Genomic DNA, 14902 nt, shown 5'->3' with positions numbered 1-14902 from the left:
AAATATTTTACTTTTTAGGCTACACTTGTAGCCGTGCTACTAATATTTTCTTTGAGTTTTGTATGCATAGGTCCCGAGATCGTTCAATTATTCCCTTTGATCCGGAGATTGAGAGAACTCTCTCAAGGAGGAGAGTAGCAAACAAGTCATTGGATTATAGTTCTTCAAGCGAAGAAGAGATTAAACAAGAGCAAGTCATGGGAGAAAATCCGAGAGTTGCCTTGAAGGAATTAGGAGTGCCCGGTGCATATAGGTTTGAGAGCGGCATAGCTCCACCTACAACACCGGCAAACGACTTTGAAATTCGGCCGGCAATGATCACCCTAATTGAGAGGAGACAATATAGTGGGGCTAAGAATGAGAGCCCATTGAACCATCTTAAGGAGTTTGAAAAATATTGCAACACAATCAAGGTCAATGGAGTGTCTCAAGAGTTTATCCGTCTTAAGTTGTTCCCTTTCTCTCTCGTAGGAAGATCTTTGGAATGGCTAGACAAAGAAGTGAAGCCCAATTCATTGAGAACATGGGATGATGTCACAAAATCTTTCTTGTCCCGTTTCTACCCTCAAAAGAAGACGGCGGAGGCAAGGGATTTAATTCAAGGGTTCAAGCAAAAGCCAAATGAAAGTCTCTATGAAGCATGGGAAAGATTCAAGGAGTATCAAAGAGAATTTCCTCACCACGGAATTCCAATATACCAAGTGATCCAAATCTTCTATGGTGGTTTGAGTCCTCAAGGCAAGTTATGCCTTGATGGAGGGGCCGGTGGTCCTATCATGAACAAGACCGAAGAAGAAGTTGTGGACATTATCGAGGATGTGGTGACCTATTATAGAGATTGGCAAGATAGGGAAAGAGATTCTTCAAGCAAGCAATCTTCATTGTATTCGGTGGACCATCTAAATGTGATCAACAATCTTTCCTCTCAAATGACAAACTTGGGAAAGGAGGTGACTGCAATCAAAGCCAAGTTGAAGAGTGTTTCTTCCTCTTCTCAAGCTTCGAATCTTCCCTCCTAATTTAAGGGGAGAGGTACTTCTTCTAACTCTCAAACTCCTCCCACTTCACATAATATGCCTATGGGTTGTTTGTTTTGTGATGCATGTGGATCATATGATCATGACTCTAGCAATTGCAATAATGAATGTGTTGATGAGTTTGATAACAATGAGTGTGAGCATGTGAATTTTGTGTCAAATGACAATGTTCAAAGGTTTGATAATCAAAGAGGTTAATGGAATAGAAATTACCAAAACCAAGGCAATTTTGAAAACTATAATCATGGTGGTAGTTATAGGAACCAAGGGAATCAAGGTTCTCGTGGTAACCATAATAACCAAGGTTATAGTGGCCAAAATCAAAGCCAAAATTATGGTAATCAAAACCAAGGCTATGAAAATCAAAACCAAGGTTATGGAAATCATAACCAAGGCAATGGTAACCATAATCAAGGTGGTGGTAACCATAATCAAGGTTATGGTTAAAATCAAAATAGGGGTACTTGGAACAATCAAGGAAGGGGCAATTTTCAAAACAATGCTCAAAGAGGTCCCCCACCCGGATTTGTTCCAAAGACTCAAGGTGAAAATTCCTATTCACAACCTTCTTCTCTTAGGACTAATTTGGAAGAATTGGTTGATAATCAAACCAAGATCATTAACACCTACATGGCGGTTAGTGATAAGAAGTTCAATGAAATGATGACTCACAATAAGATGTTTGAGACTCAAATAACCCAAATAGCAAACACTCTCAAGGATTATGCTAGTCCTTCTTCTTTACCTTCCCAAGGTGTTGAACCGAAGAAACCCGTGTATTCTATTACCACTAGTTGTGGGAGTGACCTTAGTGAGGGAGTTTCTTGTTCAATGGAGGGAGAAGATGAGAGGAGTGCTTTGAAGAATGAAGTTGAGAGGGTTGAGTCTAAGGAAGTCTATTGTGAGGATGAGGAAAAAGAAGAGAATGTTGTTGAAAAGATTTGTGAGGAAGAGAGATTTCCCGATCTACCATACCCCAAAAAATTCTTAAGGTTCAAAATGGATGAGCAATTTAGGAAGTTCTTTGAAGTTCTTAAGGAAGTTCATGTTTCCACACTCTCTACCGAGCCAATTCCTGAAATGCCTAAGTATTCTAAGTTTCTTAGGGAGATACTAGAGAAGAAGGAAGATTGTAATGAGGGCAATTCGGTGGAAGGAGGGAAATGTTTTAGTGCTCTTGTCCATGGTGAGCTTCCGGAGAAAATGGAGGATCCGAGAAACTTTTCAATTCCTTGCAAGATCAAAAAAATGATGTTTGAGAATGCTCTATGTGATCTAGGGGCTAGTGTGAGTATCATGCCTTATTCGGTTTTCAAAAGACTTGATCTAGGTGAGCTTCAACCATCAAATATAACCTTTCAATTGGCCGATCGCTCTATCAAGTTTCCTAAGGGGAGAGTTGATGATGTTCCTCTTAAGATTGGAGAGTTTGTTTTTCCCGTAGATTTTGTGGTTTTGGAGATTAAGGAAGATGAACATATTCCGGTCATCTTAGGGAGACCTTTCTTAGATACCTCGGGAGCTTTGATAGATGTGAAAGGAGGCCGCATTACTTTGAGATGTGGTAAGCAAGAGGAGAGTTTTAAGCTGAAACCAATGCATGAGTCTCTATCTTTTGTGCAAGATATAGCATGTGCTAGTCTTTCTCGTTCTATTGATAATGTATGCATGGTTGATTCTTCTACTAACAATGCTCTTGAGAATTTGATGACGTTTTTGCAAGTTTTGATAGCATGAAGGTTAGTGAAGAAGAAATTGTGAATCCCAAGCCAAAAGATGAGGAGGAAGTTAAGATTCCAAGTTGGTTTGAGCTTTTTTCTCAAGAAGAAGAGAAAGTTTCTATGGTTGTGGATGTTGAAGTTCCATCTACATTGAACAAAAAGCCGAAGAAGAAGGCTCGTGATTCAAAGAAGTTGAGAAAAAGAAAGAAGTTGAGAAAAGAGAAAAGTGAATTTGAGAAGAATTTTATGGAGGTTTCATCAAGCAACAATGAGAAGTTGCTTAAGATTGAAGAGGATTTTGCTCTTTCAACTACCTTGAAGAAGGTGGTGTTCTTTGACCCTCCATGATTTGGAGGAAGGGTCGAGCTTAGGAACTTAAGCAAGCGCTTCCCGGGAGGCAACTCGGAGATTCTAACTTTTCCTTTTGATTTTTGAGTTTTCTTGTTTTTGTTTCTTTTATTACTTTTTCTTTTCTTTCACTTTTCTACTTGTTTGGATTTTTAGGATGAATTTTGCGGGATTGGATTTCTTCAAGGATGCATGGTGAATGGAAGGTGTTTGCGGCACGTATCATGAATGTGTTCGATTCCGATCGAAATTTGAGGTAAAAGGGGTAAGAATTTTAGAGAGGTAAGATAGGAAATTCATGTTTTAAAGGTTGGAGGAAATTGATACTTAGTGAGTTTTGTGGTGAGCACATGAATCTTTAACTTTGAGCTCTTTAAAAATGTTTTTAGCTACTGCCTATGGTGTTCCTCATCACCATCATGATTCATGTGCGCACCCAATTAGGCAGTAAGTATCAAAGAAAAGAAAAAAAAGAAGGAAGAATAGAAAGCTGCAGTGTGCGGCCGCACACCCAGCAGGTGCGGGCGCACACCTGCTAGGTGCGGCCGCACCTGCTGGCCGTGCCTCCTTTATTTTTCTCCCTCCTCCTTCTTCCCTTCATTTCCTCATTTCACCTCTTGTTCTTCACGACATTACCTACCTCAAACCCTCACTTGTGCGCACCTCCTCACTCATCATTCACCATCAAAAATCCTTCAATTCTTCACTAAAATCACTCCATTTTCATCTAAATTCACTCACAAACCTTCCTACACATCAAATTCCTCACATTTTGACCCAAATTTCACTCATTCTCTCTCCTACATTGGTGAACGAAAATTTGGGGCTTTTGTTTGGGATTGAAATTGGTGGCTCAAACTTGGTTAATCTTGCATCTTGTATGGTATAATCACTTATCCTTGCTTTAATTTTGTCAATTATATCATAATTTTGCTAAGATTGAAATTTTGTATGAGCATGAATAGTGTAGTATGGGTTTTGTGATTTTTGATGATTGATCTTGATATTGGATGTGATTTTGTGATGTTTGTTGATTGATTTTGCATAACATTGTGTTGTTTGTTGGTTTTGTAGCAATTTTCATCATCCTTGGTTAATAATTTGTGAGTTTGAATTTTGGAAATTGGGTAGTAAGTGTTGATTGTTGGTATTGGTTTTTGGTTGTTCTTGGATTGATTGAAAGAAGTTATTCTTGGATAATTGGTGTATTTGATTGGATTGGAATTGATTTTGGTGGAAGAAAGTGTGAAGTTGTGAATTGGAGAATTTGGTAGTAAGTTGTGATTTTGGTGTGGTGTTCTTGGTTCATTGGTATTACTTCTTGATTGTTGTTGGTGATTTTCCCTAAACCTCAAACATGTCTAAAATCCTCAAGAAACTCACCAAAAAGAGAAAGACCGATGTTACCATTGAGGAACCTCGCCCAAGTACTTCTTCTAGGCCTAGCACTTCTTCTAGGCCAAGTACATCAAACCACTCCTCCTCTCAAACACGACCATCCACCTCTCTTCCCAAAAAGAAAAACTTCACAAACGAACAAAAAACCTTCTACCAACAATTGAAGGAAGAAAGAACCCTTAAACAGACCCGCCACTATCTCCAACATGATATGGTTAAATTGGGGATAGATGATGATATGAGGTCCTTGCTCTTGAATCTGCGAATGGGGTCTTTCATCAACAATGCCTATCGCACCTACAAGGAGCCAACGTTGGAGTTTTTGGCTACCTTGGAGCTTGTGCCCTTGGGAGGGCAATATAGGGTGCGTTTCCAAATATTCAACCACTACTTTTATCATTCTTTGGAAGAGTTCAACGCGGCTTTGGACTTTGACCCCCATGGGGATATCTTGAACGTTGAACATTACATCTTCCCGGAGTACGACGATAACTCTTGGTGGGAAGATATTTCGGGTGGGAATGAATTCATCACCAACAAAGCCAAGATCTCTTCGGTGTACCAACCTTGCCTTAGGGTTGTGCACCGCCTTTTGGGATATGTGGTGTTCCCCAAGCAAGAGTTGGGGAAGATGAGCAAGCATGAGCTCAAGATGCTATGGTTGTCTACTCGCCCGGAGTATGTGGGCCGATTGAACTTGGGGTACATTTTCGCCCAATACTGTGTTGATCTAAGGGGCCGGAGCACGAGAGAGATTCCATGCGGGGGCATGGTGACTAGGCTTTTGACTCGCTTCCGCCTTGACCAATATCTTCCCTTTTGCAAGGAGATTGGAGACAACACCACCCTATACCTCGACTTGAGGAAATTGGGTCAAATTCAATTCATCTCCAAGAACTACAGGGATGGGAGATATGAGTGGTTAAGGAACAATGAGCATTGGTGCTTTTTGCCTAACCCCGGATTGACTGCATTGGGCCGGATCAACACCGACAATGTTTGGCATGTCCCTAGGTCTTTTCGGCGTCCCAACTTCGACTCCGATGAGGATGATGAGGATGATGATGAAGAGCTCCAAGGAGCCCAACAACAACAACAACAACAACAACAAATTCCACAACAACAAGTTCCTCAAGAACAACAACAAGAAGGGCAACATGCTTATGAAAATGTCGACATGAGGGCTCTTAGTGAGCAAATGAGTGGATTGAAAATCCATTTGGACGACATGTATGATCAAGATTTTGGGGCTATCTACGAACAATTGAGAGGTATCCAAGAAATGCAACAAGGTATGTTTGCACAACAACAACAAATCTATGATGCGGAAGTTGACCGCGGGAACATTGTTCCTCCGGTTAACTATCCGTACTTCCCGCCCCAACAAGGTCATCTACCTTCATACGGGCATCCTTATTGGTCGGGTCCTTCCGACCCCGAGACCGAGCGTCGCTTCTACCCGGATGAGCACGGTAACTATGATTACAAGGCTCCGGGTGGATGTGACTATAGGGGTGATCCTAACTACCCCCATGTCCATGAAAACCACCCTTACGAACTAACCTTGCCCGATAACTTCACCCCTCTTGCTCCTTGGCAACAAGATCTTTTCAAGGGGCATTATGGTGGCCCGAGGGTTACACCGGAGGATGGGAGCCTTACCCTCATCCCTTCGAGGACCCCGCGGGCAACATTGACCCCAATGGGGCCGGGCCTAGCGGTAGTGGTAGTGGTGGTGGTGATGGTAGTAGTCATTAGTTCCCTTGTGCTTTTTGTGCTTTTTGCCTCCATCCCTTATATTTTTTATGCTTGTTTTGTATTGATGGGGATGTTGAGATGAATTTTTATCTAGCTTGGGGGAACTAATGCTATGCTCAGTGACCAATATTTGTTGTTGTGTACATACCTTGGTTGTTTGCATGTTTATTTTTGTTCCTCTTGTTTGATTTCCTCTTTTTCTTGATCTCTAGGCTACTTTCCTTGTAGCTAGTATGCTTGCCCGATTTGTTTGGATACTTGTTGTTTGTGATGATGCTTTGCTTGTGATGTTGTTGTTGTGGTTGATCCCTAATATCCAAATCCCTTTCATCCAAAACCCTTTGATCCTAATTCCCAAAATCCAAATCTTTTAGTTTAGTTTAATTCTTTAGTTAGTTTAGTTACTTTCTTGCTTTCTTAGTTTCCTTTCTTTTATTCCTTTTATTCCTTGATTAGTTTAGCTTTTATTTTCCCTTAGTTTTATATACTTTTTGCTTAGTTTAGTCTCCTTTTATTTGTTGTTTCCTTTTCTTTGTTTTGAAGTTACTAACTATTTTCTTTGTTTATAGTTTCTTTTATATTTCTTTTTCTCACTTGGTTTCTTGAAGAAGCTTTTGGATATGGAATGCAACGAGGTGGTTTCTACTTGCTTCGTTTATTTTTGCTAAGCTTGGAGCCCGGTGAGATCTTTCTTATTTTTCTCTTTATTTTCCTTGGTTGCATAAAAAGGATTAGTTTAGGGGAAATTGAATGGTTCGAGGATGGATGCTTGTTAACACGTAATGTGTTTGGGATCGATGACGATGATGTCGATCGATCACTTGTTTGTCGATTGGGATTCTTATGTGTTTAACTTGCTTTCTAGTCCATTTCTTATTATTTCTCCTATTTTCCTTTTCTATGTCTCCATTTCTTTTCTTTTATTTTCTATTATTTTCCTTTTCTTTTATTTCCTTTTATTTTTCTTTTCTTATTTGTGGTATTATTTTGAGGCCTTATTTTTCATTTTTCTTTTGAAATGAACTTTGTACATTGGACTTGTCTTTTGCATGATTTTCTTCCTAGGTTGTAAAGGTATGCACGGTTTGAGACTATGTTTGGTTGACTCTAGGATAGGTGTATGCTAGGGTAGTTGGTTTAAACTAGGAGGATCATGAAGCCGGATTCTACTTGTTTGTGGCATGTTTGGTAGTTGCTCCCTATAGTCAATTTGACACCATTAGTGAGTTTTTGCTACATCCTTGTGAGGTTACTTGTTTTTCAAGCCTTCAACATTCTTTGTATGAGCGGCGTGGATCCTTGACTATGCAAACCTAATCTAATAAAGCTTGATGTATGATTCTTAAACTCGAGACCGAACTATCTAGGAAGGACAAATACACATTTTTCGGGGTGGTATTTTTCATTTTTGTTATATTTCGTTATTTTCTTTATTTTTGGGTTTATATTTGCCTTCTTGCAACCATTTGAGCCTTTTACCTCCTTTTCAAGCCACATATTTAGATCTTTGACCTTTTGTTTCATTTTCTTTCTATTCTTGGTTTTTGTGAAGCAAAATGATCATTTGTGATGGAGTTTGTGGTAGATGAGTTGGAGTTTTGGTTTTTATGAATGCAAGATTGTGATATCATTTTCTTTGTAAATAATGGCAAATATTTGAGAAAAAGCCGTCCTACTTTATAAAAGGCATGGATTAATAAGTTGCATAGTAGAAAAAGCCGTCCGAATTAAGTAAAAGGCAAGGACATTGCAAATTCAAATAAAAAAACAAAAAAAAAAATTGAAAAAGTGAAAAATTCAAAATATTTTGCTGTATTCTTTTCTCCTTCTAAGCATTGAGGACAATGCTTCATTTTAGCTTGGGGGAGAAGCGTGTACGCTTTTTGTATATATTTCTTTATGAGTATAGCTTCAAGTAAGCTTGGGGGTGTTGTTTTTGTTTGGTAATTTCTTGATTGTGGTGTTAAGGATTGATCACCCTTTTACTTCACTTTTTAGGAAAATCACCAAATTTTAAATTTTAGTCTACCTTCACCCTTTATGCCTTACGTTACAACCTTGGGGAAAGACCTTTCGACCTAAATAGTTGAGTCACTATTTGGGGGAGGGCATCATGGGTCATTGCCTAAGGAAAGGGGATGCATAGTCGAGATTGTCGAGTAGCCTAAATAGAATTCTTTTTCCGGTTCCTTCGAGGAATCATTGGGATACTCACTAAGGGGAGATTTGAGACTAGTGGGGAGAACGCGGTAAGATTGTTTGGGATGAACGTGGATTGTGATGTCTAGTTCCTATGCCTAGCATACCCTATGTTTCAATCAACCTTAGATATCTTGAAAAGTGCATACCTTAACCACTTGAGAAAGATTTTCATTCATTTGCATTATAGTCTTTATGTGAGTTCATTTCGCAAAGATTTTGTTTTCGTTTTCATTTTCTTTTCTTTTATTTTCATGGTTTTGCCTCATTGATGTTTGGTGGAGAGTTATGGGTCAAACTCTTAGGACACCCTTACGAGACCTCACTCGTCCTCATAGGCGACTTTGGGGTTTAAAGGGCTTGTTGTAGCTAAAAGCAACCGTGATTCCTACGACAGTGACTCTTAGTGTATATTCTTATCTTGAGTCTTTCTTTTTTCTTTCTCAATAAATTTTTCATCCTTAATCTTTCTTGCTTTGTTTTGCTCGAGGACGAGCAAAAATTTAGCTTGGGGGAATTTGATGAGTGTCATTTATGGCACTCATTTGATCTCTTTTTGGATGAATTTCATTTCATTTTATTACTCTTTTCTTTAGTTTTCCTTAGTTTTTATTCTTAATTTCTTCATTTTATGCTTTTCATAGTTAGTTTCTCTATTTTGTGCAATTTCTAGTTTACTTGTTGTTTTTCCCTTTTATTTGCTTTTTCTCCTTTGTTTGTAGGTTGTGATTGGGTCTAATCTGAAAGAGAAAGGTCTCCATTAAATTCTGAGCGGATACCGAGGCATCTGCCCCTCCAAACTAAGCATGCATTAAAGCACATTCGAAATATATGTTGTAAATCCTCTGGTTCAGAATGACAGAGGTCACAAGACACATCTTGAATTGGAACTCCTCTGTGATGGAGTTCTACCTTAACTGCTAGAGCCCGATGCTGCAGTTTCCATAGGATCGGAACAACTTCCATTTAGGATGTAACTGGAGAGACCAAAGAACTTTCCAGAAAGACTTTGATGAAGACAGCGTGGAGGCTAGAGAAAGCTGTTGTTGAAGCATTGCATAGCCAGTTTTCACCTAGTACATGCCCGACGGGGTAGATGCCCAATAACGAAAGTCTTCCTGAGTCGTATCAGCGGCCTCCGATTCAAGGATTGTAGAGGCATCCGCAGGCTCATACCAGCCGTTCACTTTTGCATAATCCCACCTTATTGACAAAGGGTGGGTGAAAAAACTGATGGTATGAGCTGTAGCGTCGGTCACTGTAATTCCAGGTTTAAACTCAAGAATGCGACCGTTGACCCATTTAGCCGACCCAGCTATGGTAGACCGGCCGTTACAAATTTTGCAGTTGCAGCCCTGTTTTAACAGGATGTCCGCCTTAAGTAACCCCCGTAAACCGTACGAATGACGCCTAGTAAAAGTAGACCCACTGTGTGGGTTGTTGGAAAGAAAGGTCGTACGAGCACCGAAAGCTTTGGATACTAGAAGCTGCGGGTTGGAGAAGAGTCTCCAAACCTATTTCATGAGCAACGCCTTATTTAAGGATGACAAGCAGCGAATGCCCAACCCACCCAGGCCACAAGGAAGATGCATGGTATCCTTATTAACCCTATGCATACCTTTAGTATCATAATGCGCCCAGAAGAAGCGCATAATTAAGGAATAAATTTTCCCAGTAACAGAGACCGATAACTCATAGCAAGCAAGAACATGGGACACCATAACAATAAGGATAGAGTTAATGAAAATCAACTTTTGTGATTGTGAAAGCCGTGCGGCATTCAAACTATTAATTCTTCCACTAATTTTGTCGATGATGAATTGGAAGTGGTCCTTTTTCTTACCGACGAAATTGATCGGGGCCCCTAGGTGATGATCGAAAACCTGAACATGCTTCATTTGAAATATTGATTTGAAATATTCTTTAGAAGAGGCCCAAATATTGGGGCTAAACTTTATCAAGGACTTTGACAAGTTTAGTTCTTCTCCCGAAATCTTAGTAAACCGTTGAATGATCTGCATGATATTAGAAAAAGAAGCAGACGTTGCTCGGAAGAAGATAAGAGCGTTATCCGCAAAGAACAAATGCGAGATAGAGGGGCTGACTCTAGACAACTTGATTCCTTGAAAAAGCTTTAAATCCTATCCCAAATGCAACATACGAGAGAAGATATCCATACAGAATAGGAAAAATACGGAGAGATAAGATCACCTTGACGAAGACCACATTGAGGTCTAAATGTGTCCGAGGTAGTACCATTGATCAGAGATTTGTAAGTAACCGTAGCGAGGCATTGTTGGATCATCTGCAACCAACGATCCAGGAAACCATAGGCTTTAAGGACCTGCAGAAGAAAACTCATGTGAACTCTGTCATAAGCTTTACTCATATCAATTTTGATCGAAGCAAGCCAATTAGTGCCAGTTTTGGAGCAGTTGATTTTCTCCATTAACTCATGACTCAGTAAAATATTATCCATCAAAACGCGGCCTTGAACAAAGGCGTGCTGAGAATATGAGATTAGAAGAGGGAGAAATTGGCACAATCAGGCCACCAAGCATTTAGATGCGCACTTGTACATTGTGTTACACAGGCTAATAGGACGTAAATGCCCCATCTCTGTTGGGTTACTAATCTTAGGAATCATAACAAGGAGCGGCTGATTCCATTCTTTCAAAAGAAACCCCGTTTGGAAGAAACTTTGAATGCCCGAAACCACTGAAGCTCCCACGACGTCCTAATGTGTTTTGAAAAATTCAACTGTAATTCCGTCTGAACCCGAAGACTTACAGTTCTCTAAATAAAACATGGCAATTCTAATTTCAGATGCAGTGAAAGGACGTTCCAAATTAGCGATTTGAGAGGAATTAAACCGAGGAAGATCTAACAGCCGCAGAATGGTATCAATTTCCGCATCATAAGGAGGAATGTAATCAGTTTTTAAGGTATTCATAAGAGATTACACAACAACATGTTGAACATCCGTCTGCCCATGTTATAGAACATCCAAGTCATCAAGTAACGAGCTAATCACATTTTTCTTCTATCGACACTTGACCTTGGAGAAAAGAAGTTTAGACGGGCAATCACCTTTCAGTATCCAATTTTTCTTACAACGTTGTTTCTAGAATTGTAGTTGCAATAAGATACTGTCCTTTGAAGTAACAATTTTGGACATGTAGAGAGAGGCATCATTGATCGAGTGAAGTAACTCACCCTCCTTGGAAAGATCCTTCGAAAAAAATTTCCAATCGACACCCCAGAACTTCTTATTGTTGAGACACTGTTGAGAAACCAATTCCTAACTAGATACTTGACGTGTTGTAGATTCTTTGAGAGAATGAACATTAGTGAGCCAAAGATGTGTCTTTGCCAAGTAGAAAGGACAAAGTCGTGTATATCCATCTGCCCATGTTATAGAACATCTAAGTCATCAAGTAACGAGCTAATCACATTTTTCTTCTATCGACACTTGACCTTGGAGAAAAGAAGTTTAGACGGGCAATCACCTTTCAGTATCCAGTTTTTCTTACAACGTTGTTTCTAGAATTGTAGTTGCAATAAGATATTGACCTTTGAAGTAACAATTTTGGACATGTAGAGAGAGGCATCATTGATCGAGTGAAGTAACTCACCCTCCTTGGAAAGATCCTTCGAAAAAAAATTCCAATCGACACCCCAGAACTTCTTATTGTTGAGACACTGTTGAGACACCAATTCCTAACTAGATACTTGACGCGTTACAGATTCTTTGAGAGAATGAACATTGGTGAGCCAGAGATGTGTCTTTTCCAAGTAGAAAGGACAAAGTCATGTATATCCTGGTATTCCAGGTACCAATTGTCCAATTGATAAGGACGATTGACCTTTGTATAAATGGGGAGTCATCGAAGAAAATAGCAGCATGATTAGAGATGAGAATCGGTTGGTTGAGTAACTGACTATCTAGATAGTTTTGTAACCAATTACAGGCCATGTAAGCCCTATCCAGCCGCTGCAAAATAAGTTGATCAGCATCCCTAGTATTCGTCCAAGTATAGGTCGTACCTTTAAATTGACAAAATTTCCTTTAATTAGCGCATGGACATAATCCCCTCAAATACAAAATAAATAATATTAAATTATAATTAAGTTGTTTAACAAAATTTAATACGATAAGTGACACAATTAGATTAGGAATAATAAACAAAGCAGACATCTTAGAATATAATGAATAATGATCAATTTATTTTGTTTACCATTAGAAAGCATTGATGTACTTACATTTTTTTGCCAATATTATTTTTTAATCAACGAATTAGACCTAAAAAAAAATTCATACCATGAAAAAGAGTAGATAAATAATATTCACATGTTTGCTTTTTTGTATTATATAGTTTTAATGATTTAAATCTCGTGGTGGATTAGTTGTGTGGGTGTAGTATATATATAGTGTCTATTTATAATAGAAAAAAATTATATATTTGAGAGGATGTATACAAATCATTAACGTCATCATATCTTATACCACAGATATATGTGTAGCAAATAAATCTCTTATAAATTTTTTTATTATCTAATCATGATATGGGTTGCTAGATAAGATAAAAATTGAAGATTATTGTTTTTTTGGTAAGTAAAGTTATTAATTCTAAAATAAAACACAAATCTAATTTTATTTGGGGTTATTATTAAAATAAATTAAAACTACTAATCAATAATAATAATGAAAAACCATAGTTATGTTTATCTAATCCTAATATTGAATTAATAAGATAGATATTCATATGTAATTTGCGTGGTCAGATGGTTGGGTTTTGGACTTTTGGGGATTGAATAATGGGTTTTTGTTTTATTTATTTATCTTTTTGGTGTACATGTAATTTATCTATATAATTGGATTTTTACTTTTGTTCCATGAAAATAATTTAATTTTGTTGATTTTTAATCCACATGGCATTAAAATAATCGGAGATATATCAAATCTAATTCGTCATTTCTATCTAGGTGGCGAGTGAATGTTTTAATTCTAAAATAAAATAGAAATCTTAATTGGTTAAAATAATACCTTTGTTTACGTGGCACTCCGAATACTCTTCAAAAATGCATACTTTATTTATATATACTAGGTTAGATCCCGTGCCATGCACGGTGATCTATAGTTTTAAACTAAATTAGCCTGTGCGATGCACAACATAAAAAAATTTCAAACCATTAATTGCAATAGTATTTAGCTCTAAATAATTTTGAATATAGTAAAAATTTAACCAAATTATGCAATACATAGTACTCTTAAATCGGGAGTAATTATATTTGGAAGTCAGATAATTTTTTTTATAAATCCATAGTAATGTACAAAAATATGTAGAAAATAACATCCTTCGTAATATAATATTTGTCTTCAAAAAACTATACTTCGTGTATATTGTAATAATTTAAGGTAAAAAATAAGATTGTTTAAAAAAAAGTAAAAATTAAAATTAAAATATGATGTCAGCAATTGATTTAGGCGGGAAATTTTTTTACCACAACTTGACATCTGTACAATTTAATTAGGGGATAATGTCAGCGGTTGTTACTTTAGTTATATTTATAGATTAGATTAACCACTAAACACTAATACTAGCATTTTTTAAAAAAAATTTATTTTAATTATTATGAATTTAGATATTTAACATCATGTCTTCTAATATATACATTAAATATTTTATTGTTAAAATCGTCGTGGGACTAACCTAGTTACCTCTATAACAGTCTCAAACCGGTTCTTATTTCTCTCTTTTCTTTGTAATTTCATTCAACCTCATAATTGACTGGTTTTAAGTTCAATTGGTAATTGATGATTGTTAATCGACAAAAAGATTGATCAATTTGAGAATTCAGAATTGTATGCTTAATTGAAGTGATTCACTATTTTAAAGCTGAATTATTGTGTTTAATTTCTGACGTGAATTCTATTTGGGCTTACAAGATAGTTTTCCGGCCATTTTTTCCAAGATAAAATGCTGGGATTCTGGTTACATGATCAGCAATGTTGTCTTTGTCTTTGCTGCACTATGTTTATACAGAATCTCTTCTTTTGTATAAATGATGATAGTCTTAGCTTAATAAGTTATAATAGTCTAAGTTTAGTATTCTGATGTAAACTAGATTAGGTCTCGTGCCATACACGGTTATTTCACTAAATTTAATCAATAAAAGAAGGAAAATGCTATACATATATATAAGCATTTAAAATACTCTAGAAAATTGTTTAAATTTCAGAATTCATGACAAAAATACACTAATTACAGTGATTTGCGCGTGTTTTTGTCATGAATTCCTAATTTTATACAATTTTCAAGAGTATATTTAATGGTTATATGTAGCCCTAAGGGCTATATATAGCATTACCCATAAGAGAAAAGAAAAAAAAAAACTGTATTAAAAAATAGCATAGATAAAATACATCTATAACATATT

General features: G+C 37.3%; 1 non-coding gene across 1 annotated transcript; it reads right to left on the bottom strand.

Annotated features, from left to right (window-relative positions):
- Positions 1-582: 582 nt before the first annotated feature.
- On the bottom strand, positions 583-688 carry LOC145612915 (small nucleolar RNA R71). Its single transcript, XR_014106819.1, has one exon. It is a non-coding gene; the product is annotated as a small nucleolar RNA R71 (small nucleolar RNA).
- Between the last annotated feature and the right edge of the window lie 14214 nt (positions 689-14902).

Source organism: Chenopodium album, chromosome 24 (assembly GCF_948465745.1).
Source record: "Chenopodium album chromosome 24, dcCheAlbu1.1, whole genome shotgun sequence".
Lineage (NCBI taxonomy): Eukaryota > Viridiplantae > Streptophyta > Magnoliopsida > Caryophyllales > Amaranthaceae > Chenopodium > Chenopodium album.
The sequence above is the reverse complement of the archived record's forward strand: the minus strand, read 5'-3'. Positions and strand labels throughout refer to the sequence as shown.